Here is a 16104-nt window from a genome sequence, read left to right as displayed (position 1 = left end):
GTAATATTGGGATTACCTGGGAGTTTGTTAGAAACACAGAACCTTAGGCCTAGCCTCAGACCTGCTGAATAAGAATCTGTTTGAGTGGATTGTGTGTGCCACGAGCCTGGAGCTAGCATGGATGCCTTGTGCCTGCCTGTTTTATTCATGTTATCTGAAAATGTTAGAATCCTATCACTTATAGTTGGGTGAGCCCAGTCTAATATATAAATTAACCAGATAAGAGGAAACTGAGGTCGCCTACTTCTGTGACCCTCCTAGTCACAGGTCCATGACTGCTTCAGTTTGTACTTTATCCTTGAGGAAACCTGAGTCCCAAGTCACTACTGCTTGGGTCGCTGCTATGTGGCTGAGGGTCTCAGAGACACTCTGCTGGCATCCGTTAACCAAGGATCACCACAATTCACTTTTCCGGTGAAATAATCCATTCATCTAATTAGAAAGGAGAAGACAAGATGATGGAGTAGAAGGGCTTGAGTTCACCTCCTCTCAGAGAAACACCAAAATCACAACTAACTAATGAACAGTTATCTACAAAACAGACCGGAACCTACCAAAAAGGATATTCTACATCCAAAGACAAAGAAGAAGCCACAGCGAGATGGTAGGAGAGGCACTTTCACGACATAATCAAATCCCGTACCCACCAAGTGGCCTACCCACAAACTGGAAAATAATTATCTCACAGAGGTTTTCACACAGGATTGAGAATTTTGAGTCCCCACATCAGGGTCTCCAGCCTGAGGGTCTGGCTGAGCAGGAGTCCTCAGAGCATTTGGCTTTGAAGGGCAGTGGGTCTTGTGTGCAGGAGCTCCACAGGAGTAGGGGAAACACAGACTCCGCTCTGGGAGGATGCACCCAAGATTTCATGTGCCCTGGGACTCAGGCAAAGCAGTGACTCTGTAGGAGCCTGGGCCAGGCCCACCTGAAGGTCTTGGAGGGACTCCAATATAAAATAAAAATTAAATTAAAAAATAATAGTCTGCTTTTTGTCAAGATCCCCAGGTGATCCATACACATATTTTAAATTTGGGAAGTGTTGTTCTAAATTCTGCCATTATCCTTGTCTTCTTGTGCTCCATTGTCAACCTGTGCCTATTTCATCTGGTCATGCTGGGAATAATTAGCATGTTAGTCAGGGAATTATAAATGTCTGTGAACTAATGAATCAGTTATGCCTGAAAAATTCTGTAAATTGCCTTAATTTGGGGAGTGTTGCTGCAGCATCAACTATAAATAGATCTATTGTTTCTCTCATAATGCTGTTTGCACTCAGAGCTCTAGGCAACTGCATGAAAAATGCCTTTTAGCATAGTATCATCAACCCCAACACTGAGGCCCCCTAACTAAAAGTCTGCTAGCTTCACCTCTGTTGATTTTAGGCAAGCAGCTGGGCCATTGATGTTGCTGTTTTTCAGTTTTTTATTGGAGTATAGTTGATTTACAATGTTGTGTTAGTTTTAGGTGTACAACAAAGTGATATATATGTGTATATATATGTATATATATGTAAGTATATATATATATTTCCATTATAGGTTATTACAAGGTAGTGAATAGTTCCCTGTGATGTATGGTCAGTCCTTATTGTTCATATATTTTGTGTATAGTTGTGTGTATATACTAGTGTGTTTCTCTTAATCCCAAACTCCTGATTTATCTCTCTTCTTGCTTTTCTCCTTTGGTAACAGATAAGATTGTTCTCTATGACTGTATGTTTCTGTTTTGTAAGTAAGTTCATTGATATCACTTTTTTAGATTCCACAAATAAGTTATATCATATATTTGTCTTTCTCTGACTTCCTTCACCTAGTATGATTATCTCTAGATCAATCCATGTTGCTCCAAATGGTGTTATTTCATTCTTTTTTATGGTTGAGCATGGGCCATTATTTAAACTGGAATTTTTTTCTAAATTTTTTTCTCCCTTTTCTTCATCAGTAGCTGCTTGTGCCCAGATTCCAGGACAGAAGAAGGAAGGCCTAATGTCTTAGGAAATTTAATGATGCTCTTAGCTGTGTCCACAAAATATATTCTGCTCAAGAATAAGGAGTAAAAAGCTATTTCTTTCTCCCAGTCCCACAGTTGGGCAATCTGCTTGCATCTCTGATTCTTTTTGCCTTTTATTAAAAACCTCTTCTTGTTTCTTTCTCTCTTTAATTCTTCTATTTCTAGCCACTCATTGCTTCCCTTAGCTAATTCAGCTTAAGCTTTGTACTTCTCTTTTAGGTTTTAATTTTTAGTGGCTCTGATTTTTCACAACCAAAATTCTTGATTATATAAAATTATTATCCTCCCAATTAAAATGCAAATAATTATGAGAAAATAATTTATTAACATAGAAATCAGGGTTCATATAAATTATAATTTAAACTATGAATATTATTATTCAGGGTTTTCTACAAAGATGTTAATTAACATTGGAATTTGATCTGCATATTGAACAAATTTACTTATTAAAATAGAATTCATAAGTATTGATTTGTTTTATACTGGAGGGAAATATTCTCTTTAGTAATTTGAATTCTATTTCTAAGATAAACAGTTTTATAGTTCTCTAAGACTACATGAATATATGCAAAGTGATGGTATTACAACTGAAAGAATGGATGCGTCTGATTTTTTCTGCCATGAATTTATACTATTCTCTAAATAACAGGGTACTTTTGTTTCTTCTTTCCCTTAAAATGCTATTTTATTACGTGAGAGTAAATTGAATCTACTCAGTGTAATTTTGCTGAAGTCATTAGTCCTAGCCCTAAGCTCTGTATTATTTAAAATTTGTTATGAGTATTAGATGAAATTGGAAAAAAATACGTTTAACTCCAGTAAGTCCCCTATATTCAAACCTTCATATTGCAAACTTTCAATGATGTGAACCTGCATTCACGTGTCCAGTTACGTAAGTTGGTTCATGTGTCTGGTGGTCATTGTCGCATGTGTGCAACCTCTACAAATGGTTGTGCTTTTGTGTACTTTAACATGCGGTACTGTATAGAGTGCAGTAGTATAGTATCTTTGTGTCAAGCGCAGGATGTCCAGAAGCAAGCATAAGGACAGTGGTGATGTAGGTGGTGTCACTATTCATGACATAGGAAATGGCAAGGGGATTTTCTTTATTTGAGGAGGCATTGTCAGTTTTTGAGGCATAGGAGCTGGATGCAGAGAGTACATGAAGGTTGCAGCAGCCATTCAGAATTCAATCCAGTGTTATCACGTCATCAAGGACAAGAAAAAAAGAGCTACTACCCAGACATCATTGGATAATTTTTTCATGCGGCTAGATAGAATTGAATCCAGCAAGGGAACCAGAACCTGTTTCATCAAGGTCCGATATGAGTGAAATTGCAACTTGCCCTCTGTCTCCTACTGCTGACAGTCCTTCAGCTCTACCGTCTCCTACCTCCTCTCCCTCCTCCAGTAAGTAACTCTTTTTGCCTGTTGGCTCGATGCGGGTCCCTATATGCCAGTTGTTGTACTGTACTACTGTCCTTTTCAAGATCCTGTACCATAAGATTAAAAATGTTTTATTTTTGTGTTTTTTTTGCAATGTATTGTTTGTGTGGAAAATATTATAAACCCATTACAGTTCAGTACCATATAGCCGATTATGTTAGTTGGGTACCTTGGCTAACTTTGTTGGACTTACAAACAAACTGTACTTATGAACATGCTCATGTAAAAGGAATTCACTCCTGTAAAAGGCACTTACTGTATTTCATTCTGGATTATATTGAGAACTCACAATGAGAACAAGAAGTTTTATTAAAAGTAACCAAATTCATTCAGGACATGTCAAAGTAATTTTGAAAAACTTTGAAACATGCTGTACTTTATACTTTTTAATATGACCTTTACGCCTATTCTTGCTATTCCAAACCATTCTAAAGTTCATGCTGTAGTTTTATATGTGTAAGACAATGAAGTCATTAGATACGGTAAATGTACGTCTAAAAAAGAGAATGGAAGGAAAGATTTCTTAAATCTCTCTTTTTGTCTTGGGGTCTAGTTTGATAGAGTGCTCCACTAAGCCTGTCTCCAATCTCAAGTCAGATAATAAAAATCCCTCCCATGGATGGGAGATGACTAGGAATTGCAAATCCAAATTCCTTCAGGGTTGGGCAGTACTCTAAAGCAGGCGGAATTCTGAGTTGGAGCATCGTGTGGCAAATGTGACACACATAATTATGAGAAACAGAGCATGCTTCAAGTTATGGCTTTCTACAAAGTATTTATAGTTCATAAAGTCCAGATGCAATCTCCCAGTCAGCGATCATTTTTACTATAAGAAAAATTGCCTAATAACAAAGTCAATTTCTATATTTATCAGTTAAAAAAAAGCTAGTTAGAAAGTTAACCAGATATCAGATTTTCATTCAGAAGGGGCATGAGTTTTGTTAACCTTTGCCTTCCCTTAATCACAAGTAACCATAATGACAATAAGACAGTAATTTCAACAGTTGTGGAAACTATTCTTGGTAAGAACTGCAAACCTTATCCTTTAATAATCTGAAGCAAACTAATGCAGAGGACATCTGAAAGTTCCTGTTGACTGTCATTAAAAGTTAGCATGTGGTTCAGTAAGCAGGCAGTGCAAGTCAAGACAGAAGTATGGGATCCAAGACTTTAGAGAGGAATTCCACTCTAACCATATTGATTGTGTGTGTGTGCATTTAGTCACTAAATCGTGTCTGACTCTTTTGCAACTCCATGGATTGTAGCCTGCCTGGCTCTTCTTTCCATGCAATTTCCCATGCAAGAATACTGAAGTGGGTTGCCATTTTCTTCTCCTGGGGACCTTCCAAACCCAGGGATTGAATTTGTGTCTCCTGCATTGTAGGCAGATTCTTTACCTCTGAGTCACCAGGGAAGCCCAACCATACTAACTAGATGTGTTTATTAATCATTAGTGAAGAGGGCTATGCTTTGTGATAAAACGAGACTGCTTCTGAGTTGCATGTAGTAAATTTAGTTAATTACCTCTGTGCCCAAGTTAACTGTTAGGTACATAGCATTGTTAATATATATATAAATTGAAACAGCATCTTCTTAGGAGGGGTGAGCCCTGGCATCAGACTGCCTGGCCTTGTCATGCCTTAGGGGAGTTTCTTAATCTTTCATGTTTTGTTTTCCCTCTCTAATGTAAAGGTAATAAATACAGCTTAGTCATAGGGTTGTGTGAAATTTAAATAAGATAATATGAAGCTAAGTACCCTGAATATTATAAAATTATTAAATAAATGAAAGTAATTATTAGTAAACAGGCAAATATAGCTTATCCATATACTGTTAAAATTATTTTAAGTTTATTCTAATTTACAAAGCTAAGATTTAATGATCTATGAAATAATAAGAACTATATCTTGGTCTCTGCCCCTCATTTCTTACACAGAGCTCCTAAAACCTTGTTTGTCAGGGTACCAGTAGAATCTTGTGTTCTAGTATTTTATCTTGACATAGAGTTCCTACAACTCTTATTATTTCCTATGTTATAGGAGCATGTGACACAGAGCCCTTAAATCCCTTGATATTTTCTGAGTGATAGGAATTTTTGATTGCTGTTCTAGTGAAGCAAATCTTTGTGGGATCCTGCCTTGGGGCTGATCACCAGAAAGATTAAGTCATGATTAAGCTTCATTTGTGATGTTCATACCAGGAAAAAGTGGATGAAGTGAGTCCAAGTGACCATAGTGATTTCCTAGGCCATACAAACATGGCTTCACACTTCAGTCACTTAAATTTTTTTAATAAATATAGAACCCTAGGCCCCACTCTATATTTCCTCAAACTGTATATCTGGGAATGGTTCTCTTAATGTTCATGTCTCTAGAAGACATGAATCTATAGATCTATGAATTCAGAAATGATTGTCAAGTTCCTTAGTTAGCACCTACTATATCACAAATTCTCCAACTAGAACTGCACAATTTAGGTTTTTGACATATTATTATATATGCTTACCATTGAGTATATACCATGATTTATTTTTCCAGGCATTACTTTCATAACTCAGAATAGAAGTATCATGGTTACAAATGTGCAGACTTTACAAAGGAGTAGATTGCTGGGCTACTTACTGTAGGTTCCGTTCCGTCGCTCAGTCGTGTCGACTCTTTGCGACCCCGTGGACTGTAGACTACCAGGATTCTCCGTCCATGGGATTCTCCAGACAAGAATACTGGAGTGGGTTACTGTTTCCTTCTCCAGGGGATCGAACCTGGGTCTCCCGCATTGGAGGCAGACGCTTTAACCTCTGAGCCACCAGGTCTCCACATTCACTCAGAACATTTCTCATTAAATGTTAAATATATTAAAATGATCAGGCAAAATGCTATCAACTTCCAATGTGTGGTAGTGTGCTGTCATATGTATGTACCTGTGAAAACACACATGAATATTTATTGTTTCATATATGTTCTCAGTAACTCTTCTTCTTCTCTGTTCAGAGAAGAGGTCCTGCACTATGACTTGAAAAGTGGTGCTTAAAAAGATGAGAATACCAGACCACCTGACCTACCTCCTGAGAAATCTGCATGCAGGTCAAGAAGCAACAGTTAGGACTGGACATGGAACAACAGACTGGTTCCAATCAGGAAAGGAGTACGTCAAGGCTGTATATTGTCATCCTGCTTATTTAACTTATATGCAGAGTACATCATGAGAAACACTGAACTGGATGAACCACAGCTGGAATCAAGATTGCCAGGAGAAATATCAATAACCTCAGATATGCAGATGATACCACCCTATGGCAGAAAGTGAAGAAGAACTAAAAAGCCTCTTGATGAAAGTGAAAGAGGAGTGTGAAAAATTTGGCTGAAAGCTCAACATTCAGAAAACTAAGATTATGTGATCCGGTCCTATCACTTCATGGCAAATCAATGGGGAAACAGTGAAAACAGTGAAAGATTACTTTTTTGGGCTCCAAAATCACTGCAGATAGTGACTGCAGCCATGAAATTAAAAGACGCTTGTTTCTTGGAAGGAAAGTTATGACCAACCTAGACAGCATATTAAAAAGCAGAGACACTACTTTGCCAGCAAAGGTCCTTCTACTCAAAGCTATGGTTTTTCCAGTAGTCATGTATGGATGTGAGAGTTGGACTATAAAGAAAGTTGAGTGCCAAAGAATTGATGCTTTTGAACTGTGATGTTGGAGAAGATTCTTGAGAAGACTCTTGTCCAAGAGTCCCTTGGACAGCAAGGAGATCCAACAAGTCCATCCTAAAGGAAATCAGTCTTGAATATTCACTGGAAGGACTGATGCTGAAGCTGAAACTCCAGAACTTTGGCCACCTGATGCGAAGAATTGACTCACTAGAAAAGACTGACGCCTGGAAAGATTGAAGGTGGGAGGAGAAGGGGATGACAGAGGATTAGATGGTTGGATGGCATCACCGACTCAACGGACATGAGTTTGAGTAAACTCCAGGAGTTGGTGATGGACAGGGAAGCCTGGTGTGCTGCAGTCCATGGGGTTGCAGAGTCAGGCATGACTGAGTGAGTGAACTGAACTGAACTCGTTCCTGGAGGACTAGGAATAGGGACTTCACCTTAAGGCAGACTATTTACTGGAGAGTGATATGTGAGGTATCCTAGTATGTCTGGTTGTAGATTAATGACATTGGTTGAGAACCTTCCAGTTGTGAAGAAGCAACATGTTTCTTATACAGAATCATTATAAGAAAAATGTAGTTGAAAATATTTATTTTTATTTTAGAAATACTACCTAACTCATGAAGAATTTGTATTCCTTCAAGTATTTCAAGTGTGGAACATATTTAGTTAAATCAATCAGCCTATTTTCCCTGGAAGTAAGACTGGAAAGTGCAGAGAAGTCTGTCTGGTTGGTGATTAAGAGTGTAGACAGAAATATCCAGGAATGTAACAGAAGCAGTTAATGATAAAGTCAAAGATTTACCATTACCGAGCAAACTCAGTCCAAAGAAACCCAAGAGCATCTGAATCAGCAATGACAAAAGAAACTCAGTACCTCAATATCAATACTTGTGAAGAGAAGTGAGAGAGAACACTACTAGCAGTCACTGACAAAACCTTCATGAAAAATGTGGATGTAGGGGGAGATATCAGGATGGCTAAGCATTAGAGGAGAACTGCTGTGTACCCTTTCAGTAAACCCCTATTATTAATACGGTCTTTCTATTCATTTTAACTCAAAAGTATTTAACAAACACATAAACACTTTCTAACATACAACAAGATATAAAAAACATGAACCTTAGGGTAAGATCATACTTAGCCTTCAGCTAAGATCATACTAACATTATATCATTACGAATTTGTATCCTGTTTACCTGGGATCAGGTAGGTGGTATCAAGGGAAGAGATTGACTCTAAGGGACAGAGGAAACATTTTATGATTCTGTAATTTTTCTGTATTTTTGTAGTGATGGTTATATAACTGTGTGTAATTCCCTAAATCCATCAACTTATACACTTAAAATAGGTGGATTTTATCTAGTGTAAATTATATGTCAGTCAGTTCAGTTGCTCAGTCATGTCTATTTTCAACCCCATGGACTGCAGCATGCCAGGCTTCCCTGTCCATCACCAACTCCCGGAGCTTGTTCAAACTCATGTCCATCAAGCTGGTGATGCCATCCAACCATCTCATCCTCTCTTGTCCCCTTTTCCTCCTGCCTTCAATCTTTCCAGCATCAGGGTCTTTCCCAATGAGTCAGTTCTTCCCATCAGGTGGCCAAAGTACTGGCACTTCAGCTTCAGCATCAGTCCTTCCAATGAATATTCAGGACTGATTTCCTTTAGCATTGACTGGTTTGATCTGCTTGCAGTCAAAAGGACTCTCAAGAGTCTTCTCCAACACCACAGTTCAAAAGCATCAATTTTTTGGCACTCAGCTTTCTTTATGGTCCAACTCTCACATCCATACATAACTACTGGAAAAACCATAGCTTTGAGGAGAAGGATCTTTGTTGGCAAAATAGTATCTCTGCTTTTCCATATACTTCAGTGTCACTGACAAAAACTCCATGAGAAGTATGGATGTACCTCAATAATGCTGTAAATAAGAAAAAGAGGGTAGAGAATCCCTTTACCTTTAGGAAAGTAAAAGTTTGGAACACATGTTTGTATGTCAGTGGAAGGGCTGCTGCTGTTGCTGCTAAGTCAGTTCAGTCGTGTCTGACTCTGTGTGATCCCATGGCAGAAGCCCACCAGGCTCCCCCATCCCTGGGATTCTCCAGCCAAGAACACTGGGGTGGGTTGCCATTTCCTTCTCCATTGTGTGAAAGTGAAAAGTGAAAGTGAAGTCACACAGTCATGTCCGACCCTTAGCAACCCCACAGACTGCAGCCTACCAGGCTCCTCCATCCATGGGATGTTCTAGGCAATAGTACTGGATTGGCTTGCTATTGCCTTCTCCGAGTGGAAGGGCTAGTTACACCTTAATTCTTGAATAGGAAGGATATTTCAAATTACTGGTTGAAAAAAATTGTATGCAGCCTGATAACGTAAGTATCCTATGGAATTTATACCTCAGGTAATTTGTGAAGGAGACTGAATACTTTATGGAGTACAACTCCAAGAAGGATTAAGTAATCTGCTTGAGGTTATAGAAAGAAAGACACAGAAACAATAAAACAAACCAAAATTCTTTGAAAGTTAAAAGTAATTTGGGAAACAAATGCTTTTTTCTGATTCTCTGGTAGATTAGTTAGAATAAAGTTATTTACCTTCTCATTAACTGGAGATAAGTAGAATTTCAATTTCCAAACTTCAATATTTCAGAACTACCTAGCACATTACATGTGTTATTGACTTCCATTTCACAGGTTAAATTACAGTTTCTGTTTCATGATTCTCTCCTTTCTTGCCAGGACTCAAAATTAGTTGTACAGTTACAGCAAATTTCAGTCTAGCTGATAGATAGGCCAAGTAAGTGCATTTAAAAATAACAAATGGTCAAATCTGACCTTTGGATTCTGACAGCGGAGGGGTAATTGCATTGAAATCATTACCCTTCCAGGGAGAAAAAGCTGCTGAACATTGACCCCCTGCTTAAATAAAATGGGGTTATTTTTTCCTTATCTGGTGAATCTTTTGACACTTTGATGCTAAGTGTCATTACTTCTGTCTGGCCTGTGGATTACTGAACTCTAGGTAAATGTGATTGAATAACCTGAACCTGTCATGAAATATTTATAACATTTTTGTTCTTTGAAGATTTTGAATTTTACTTGTAACCATATTATTAATGAAATGGCCTATATAGAAGATGCCATGGTATATCATATTTGTTTTGTGCAAGTACAGTTATTCTGATACAATGATTGATATATTTTCAATCTTTTTATGGAATTTAGATTATATCCAGTGGAATGTCAGATACTTGGTCATCCATATGGGTATCATCTTTTATAAGCCTTAAATGTTTTGAACTAAAATTTAAGAACAAAACTGAGTCAGATTATGAGAAACATGTACAAATAATAAGTTAATATTTAGTCAATAATAACTTATATATTATTAAATTATAATATATTCAATAATAATAGCAATAATGATTTATTCAATGCCTAGTTATGTACTAAGCATGTATATATTAATGAAATTTTACTTTCTAGTTCAAAGAAATTTTCCTCATTCTTATTTACATATCTTATTATTTGTGTATCATATACATATGTCAGATATTTGTATGTGTTATGAACTGAGTGTATCCCCCTGAAATTCAGATGTTGAAGCCCTAATTACCAATGTAATTGTCTTTGGAGGTGGAGCCTTTGAGAAGTAGTGAAGGTTAGATTAGGTCATTAAGGTGGGATCCTTGTAAAAAGAGAGACAGAAGATCTCTGTTTCTTCCCTCATCCAATCACCAAGGGAAGGATACATAAGGATGTGAGGGGAAGGCAAGCCTCTGCAAATCAGGAAGAGGGCCCTTACCAGACCCCTAACCTGTGAGAACCTTGGTTTTGGACTTTCTAGCCTCTGAAACTGTGAGAAATAAACTCATAGTTGTTAAACCACCCAGTGTGTCATATTTTCTTACAGCAGCATGAGCTAACTAGAACAGTATATGTATATATTTGATAGCTATTTTTATTGAGTACTTTCTGTGTGCTGAGGCAGAAATCTAAATGTTTTACATGTAGTACCATATTTCATCTTCACCACAAATACATGGAATAGGTGCTGTTATATCATTCAATGGTAATGAAAAGGAAACTGAGGCATAGAGGATTAATTGGCTTCTCAAAATCACCAAGCCAGTTGAACTCAGATAACTATTCCAGATCTTAATATCTTTGCCACCTGTCATATTTGGTAAAAAAAAAAATAAAAAAGATAGTTATGTCATTGAAAGGAAAATGTAAAATAATTATTTAAATTATTTAAATTTAAAAAAATAAAGCTTCCTATATAATTCCTTTTAAACTTTGGCTATGTTTGCATTTGTCAAGAAACCATTTTTATTTTTAGGTTGTACACTCACCTTTTACAGTAAATATTTCACAGTTTATCTAAATGTATATTGCAATGAAAATCTTTCTTTTTAATAGGATAGCATTTTCCTTGCTCAATATTCTCTTATTACTGTTACCTAAGAACACTATAAAAAGAGCAGCGATTCCTTAACTCTAAACATGTATGCAAGGAGTGTTGTGTTATTTCCATATTGAGCAACTAGTGATATCTGATCATTATTCCATTATAAACAATAATCAGTTCTTAGCTTAAATTAGTCTTAGCATCTTGATTGTGAAAGTGAAAATCACTCAGTCATGTCTGATTCTTTGTGACCTTATGGCTGCTCAAAATATGACCAGATCTTTTCTGTTGTAGAATGTAAGATGTAGAAATTTCAATTGCATAAAATGTTTTATTAATGATAAAAGCAGAGGTTCAAGCAGATAGTCATGTTTGGAATTGATATCAGATATGTAAACAGAATTACTAAAATATATAATTGAATTTCCCTTTGGGAGAATGCTTAGCTGTCAATCATTCATGCTACTTACCTTGATACTTATTTTGTGTCATAACTGATTTTGCTTGGGAAATTTCTTTCTTGTAAAGAAAAAACCTTTTGATGCTGATAAAAGGCTTAAGTGAAAGGAGGAAAATATTTGTGAATCAATGAGTCTATTCCTTTATACTTTTAGCTGTCAGGATTAGTCTTGTTTACTTAAACTTTTAGAAAATGAGATTGTACTTATTGAGATTCTTTCCTTGTGTTCAGGTGGAAACTTAAAACATCAAGATGTACTTATGAAATACAAGTACAATTTGTAAAGAAATGCTCCCAGGAGAGGGATAAAAAAATCCTAAAAGAAAAAAATAAATTGCTAATGACCCCCCCCCAAAAAAAAGAAATGCTACCAAGCAAAAATTTAAACTGTGCAAAGTTCATGAAAATTCTAAATATTAAGACATTGTATCTTAACATTGCATAGTTTGAAACACGGTTCAGTTCAGTTCAGTTCAGTACAGTTGCTCAGTCGTGTCCGACTCTTTGCGACCCCATGAATCACAGCACGCCAGGCCTCCCTGTCCATCACCAACTCCCGGAGTTCACTCAAACTCATGTACATCGAGTCAGTGATGCCATCCAGCCATCTCATTCCCTGTCGTCCTCGTATCCTCCCACCCCCAATGCCTCCCAGCATCAGACTCTTTTTCCAGTGAGTCAACTCGTCGCATGAGGTGGCCAAAGTATTGCAGTTTCAGCTTTAGCATCAGTCCTTCCAATGAACACCCAGGATTGTTCTCCTTTAGAATGCTCTGGTTGGATTTCCTTGCAGTCCAAGGGACTCTCAAGAGTCTTCTCCAGCACCACAGTTCAAAAGCATCAATTCTTCGGCGATCAGCTTTCTTCACAGTCCAACTCTCACATCCATACATGACCACAGGAAAAACCATAGCCTTGACAGGACGGACCTTTGTTGGCAAAGTAATGTCTCTGCTTTTTAATATGCTATCTAGGTTGGTCATAACTTTCCTTCCAAGGAGTAAGCGTCTTTTAATTTCCTGGCTGCAATCAGCATCTGCAGTGATTTTGGAGCCCAAAAAAGTAAAGTCTGACACTGTTTCCACTGTTTCCCCATCTATTTCCCATGAAGTGATGGGACCAGATGCCATGATCTTTGTTTTCTGAATGTTGAGCTTCAAGCCAACTTTTTCACTCTCCTCTTTCACTTTCATCAAGAGGGCTTTGAGTTCCTCTTCACTTTCTGCCATAAGGGTGGTGTCATCTGCATATCTGAGGTTATTGATATTTCTCCCGGCAATCTTGATTCCAGCTTGTGCTTCTTCTAGCCCAGCGTTCCTCATGATGTACTCTGCATAGAAGTTAAATAAGAAGGGTGACAATATACAACCTTGACGTACTCCTTTTCCTATTTGGAACCAGTCTGTTGTTCCATGTCCAGTTCTAACTGTTGCTTCCTGACCTGCATACAGGTTTCTCAAGAGGCAGGTCAGGTGGTCTGGTATTCCCATCTCTTTCAGAATGTTCCACAGTTTATTGTGATCCACACAGTCAAAGGCTTTGGCATAGTCAATAAAGCAGAAATAGATGTTTTTCTGGAACTCTCTTGCTTTCTCCATGATCCAGTGGATGTTGGCAATTTGATCTCTGGTTCCTCTGCCTTTTCTAAAACCAGCTTGAACATCTGGAAGTTCACAGTTCACATACTGCTGAAGCCTGGCTTGGAGAATTTTGAGCATGACTTTATTCTCGTGTGAGATGAGTGCTATGGTGCGGTAGTTTGAGCATTCGTTGGCATTCCCTTTCTTTGGGATTGGAATGAAGACTGACCTTTTCCAGTCCTGTGGCCATTGCTGAGTTTTCCAAGTTTGCTGGCATATTGAGTGCAGCACTTTCACAGCATCATCTTTCAGGATTTGAAATAGCTCAACTGGAATTCCATCACCTCCACTAGCTTTGTTCGTAGTGATGCTTTCTAAGGCCCACTTGACTTCACATTCCAAGATGTCTGGTTCCAGGTGAGTGATCATGCCATCGTGATTATCTTCATTGTGAAGATCTTTTTGGAAACACGGTACATGTATTTTAAAGCTGGCTGTACTAAAGAGTAAAAATTTACTAATGGGAGCTGTACTGGAAAAAACCTTGATTTTAATTTTGCTAAGAAAAGAATAAAATAAGAATAGCAAACTAAATGTAATTAGTTACACTAAAATTATTTCTACAATGTAGAACTTAGAGCAGTTACCTATAAAACAAAATGTAATGATACTCTGAAATTTTCTTTTACATATTGCTTCAATCTATTTTCCAATAGCAAATTTAAAATACTGTCTAATAATTATTGAGCAAGTAATGACTAGTGTAGTTACAATGACAAATTGCCTACATAGGATAATATGCTACAATTTTAAGAAATATGGCATAAAACAGCCAAGAGCAACTGAACTGACTCCTTTCACAGGAGGGCAATATGCACAGATGCAATATGAAACAATGACGTTCATTTTCTTTTTGCTTTCTTTAGAACAAGATAAGACCCTCTTGAATTTAGCAGAATAGGTTCTCATATAAATGCTAAACTTATGATGAAAATTTCCCTAATTAGTTGGAACCATGTCTTACTTATCTTTGTAGTTAATGTTTCAGGTAGTTCCTGACATTCAGTAAATTCATGTGGAATAATTGAAATAAAACTGCATCATAGTACTATACTAAAGCTTATTTTAAAAAGAGATTCATGTCAATGTATGACAAAACCAATACAATAGTATAATTAGCCTCCAATTAAATAAAATAAAAAAATATGTATTATTTATCATAAAAAAAGAGAATTATGTAATAATGGAAAATTACTATTGGAAAATTTCTTATCTTTGAAAAGTATATAAATCTTCTATTCTGCTGGCAACAGCAAGGCAAAAGTTAATCAATATAAGAAGCAGCTAAATAGTACATCATCCTATCCCTGAATATATGTTTTCCTTGCTTACGCATCTGTGGACTTTTGAAATGATGATGGGTCTGTATTTCTGCATACCTTAAGATTTGTGTTAACCATTCCCTTTTCTACTTTCGTTAGCTATGTCACCCAGAGTTCCTAATTAGACCAGTAATTACCATGGAAATTTACTACATCTCTTTGTTAGGAACAGTTTAGGGGGAAGACAGAGTGTATCAAGTGTCTGCATTTCTTGTAATTCATGTCAACTTTTCCTCTAAAATATATTTTTTTAAGTGAATCTGGTAGGATAGGAACAGATAGAAAATTCAGATATATTTAAAATGGAGGCACAGTTTGCTTCCGGAGTCTTCAAGAAAGTAACAATGTCTGTGCCTTGAAGGGCAGCTATGAATATAGTAGAAGGGTTTTCTTCCAGGCTCAATCATTCATGCACTTAGTTGTGTTTCTATGTTTTCGGAATTTTTATCAAGAGATGTGTCCAAAATGATCGGTCACAGAAATAAACAGGCAAGTGTTAAAACCTAAAAGTTTTCAGGATTGTCCTTAGAGTAATACTTGATTAACTAGACCATTAAAATCATACCACATAATAATTAAATGTTAATTAAAAACAGCAATGACTTTTAGTTAAATTATCAGTGATTAAAAAAAACAATTTTGAGGTGTATGAGTACTTTAATTTCTGTTGGGAAGGTATATTGTTACAATCTTTGTATTTCTCTGTGTTTGGAAGCTGACTGTATATAAATAACTGCAAATATTCATGCTCTTCAAAATAGAAATCCTACCTTTAGAAAATTTTCAATGAAATCAGAGGCTGTTTTGCTATTATAAAACTATTAAAAATAAGGTGTGAAGCATGTTTAAAGGCATGGGAAAAATGCTCACAATATGACTTTAAGTATAAAAATATAGCATGACTAAATTCCAGTTAAAATATTACTAAATTTTATTCAAAACATATAAGGAAATAATAATTTTTAGAGTGATAATATTACAGGAATTTCAAGTCCATCTATGTTGTTGAAAATGGCAACATTTCATTCTTTTTAATGACTGAGTAGTATTCCATTGTGTGTATATTACCATATCTTCTTTATTTATTCATATTTTGATGGATACTTAGATTGCTTCATATTTTGGAAATTTTAAATAATACTGCTATGTTATC

The sequence above is a fragment of the Moschus berezovskii genome, chromosome 9 (genome assembly GCF_049115385.1).
Source record: "Moschus berezovskii isolate FMDL1 chromosome 9, NW_MosBer_1.0, whole genome shotgun sequence".
NCBI classification, from domain to species: Eukaryota; Metazoa; Chordata; class Mammalia; order Artiodactyla; family Moschidae; genus Moschus; species Moschus berezovskii.
This window is presented reverse-complemented; position numbering follows the sequence as displayed.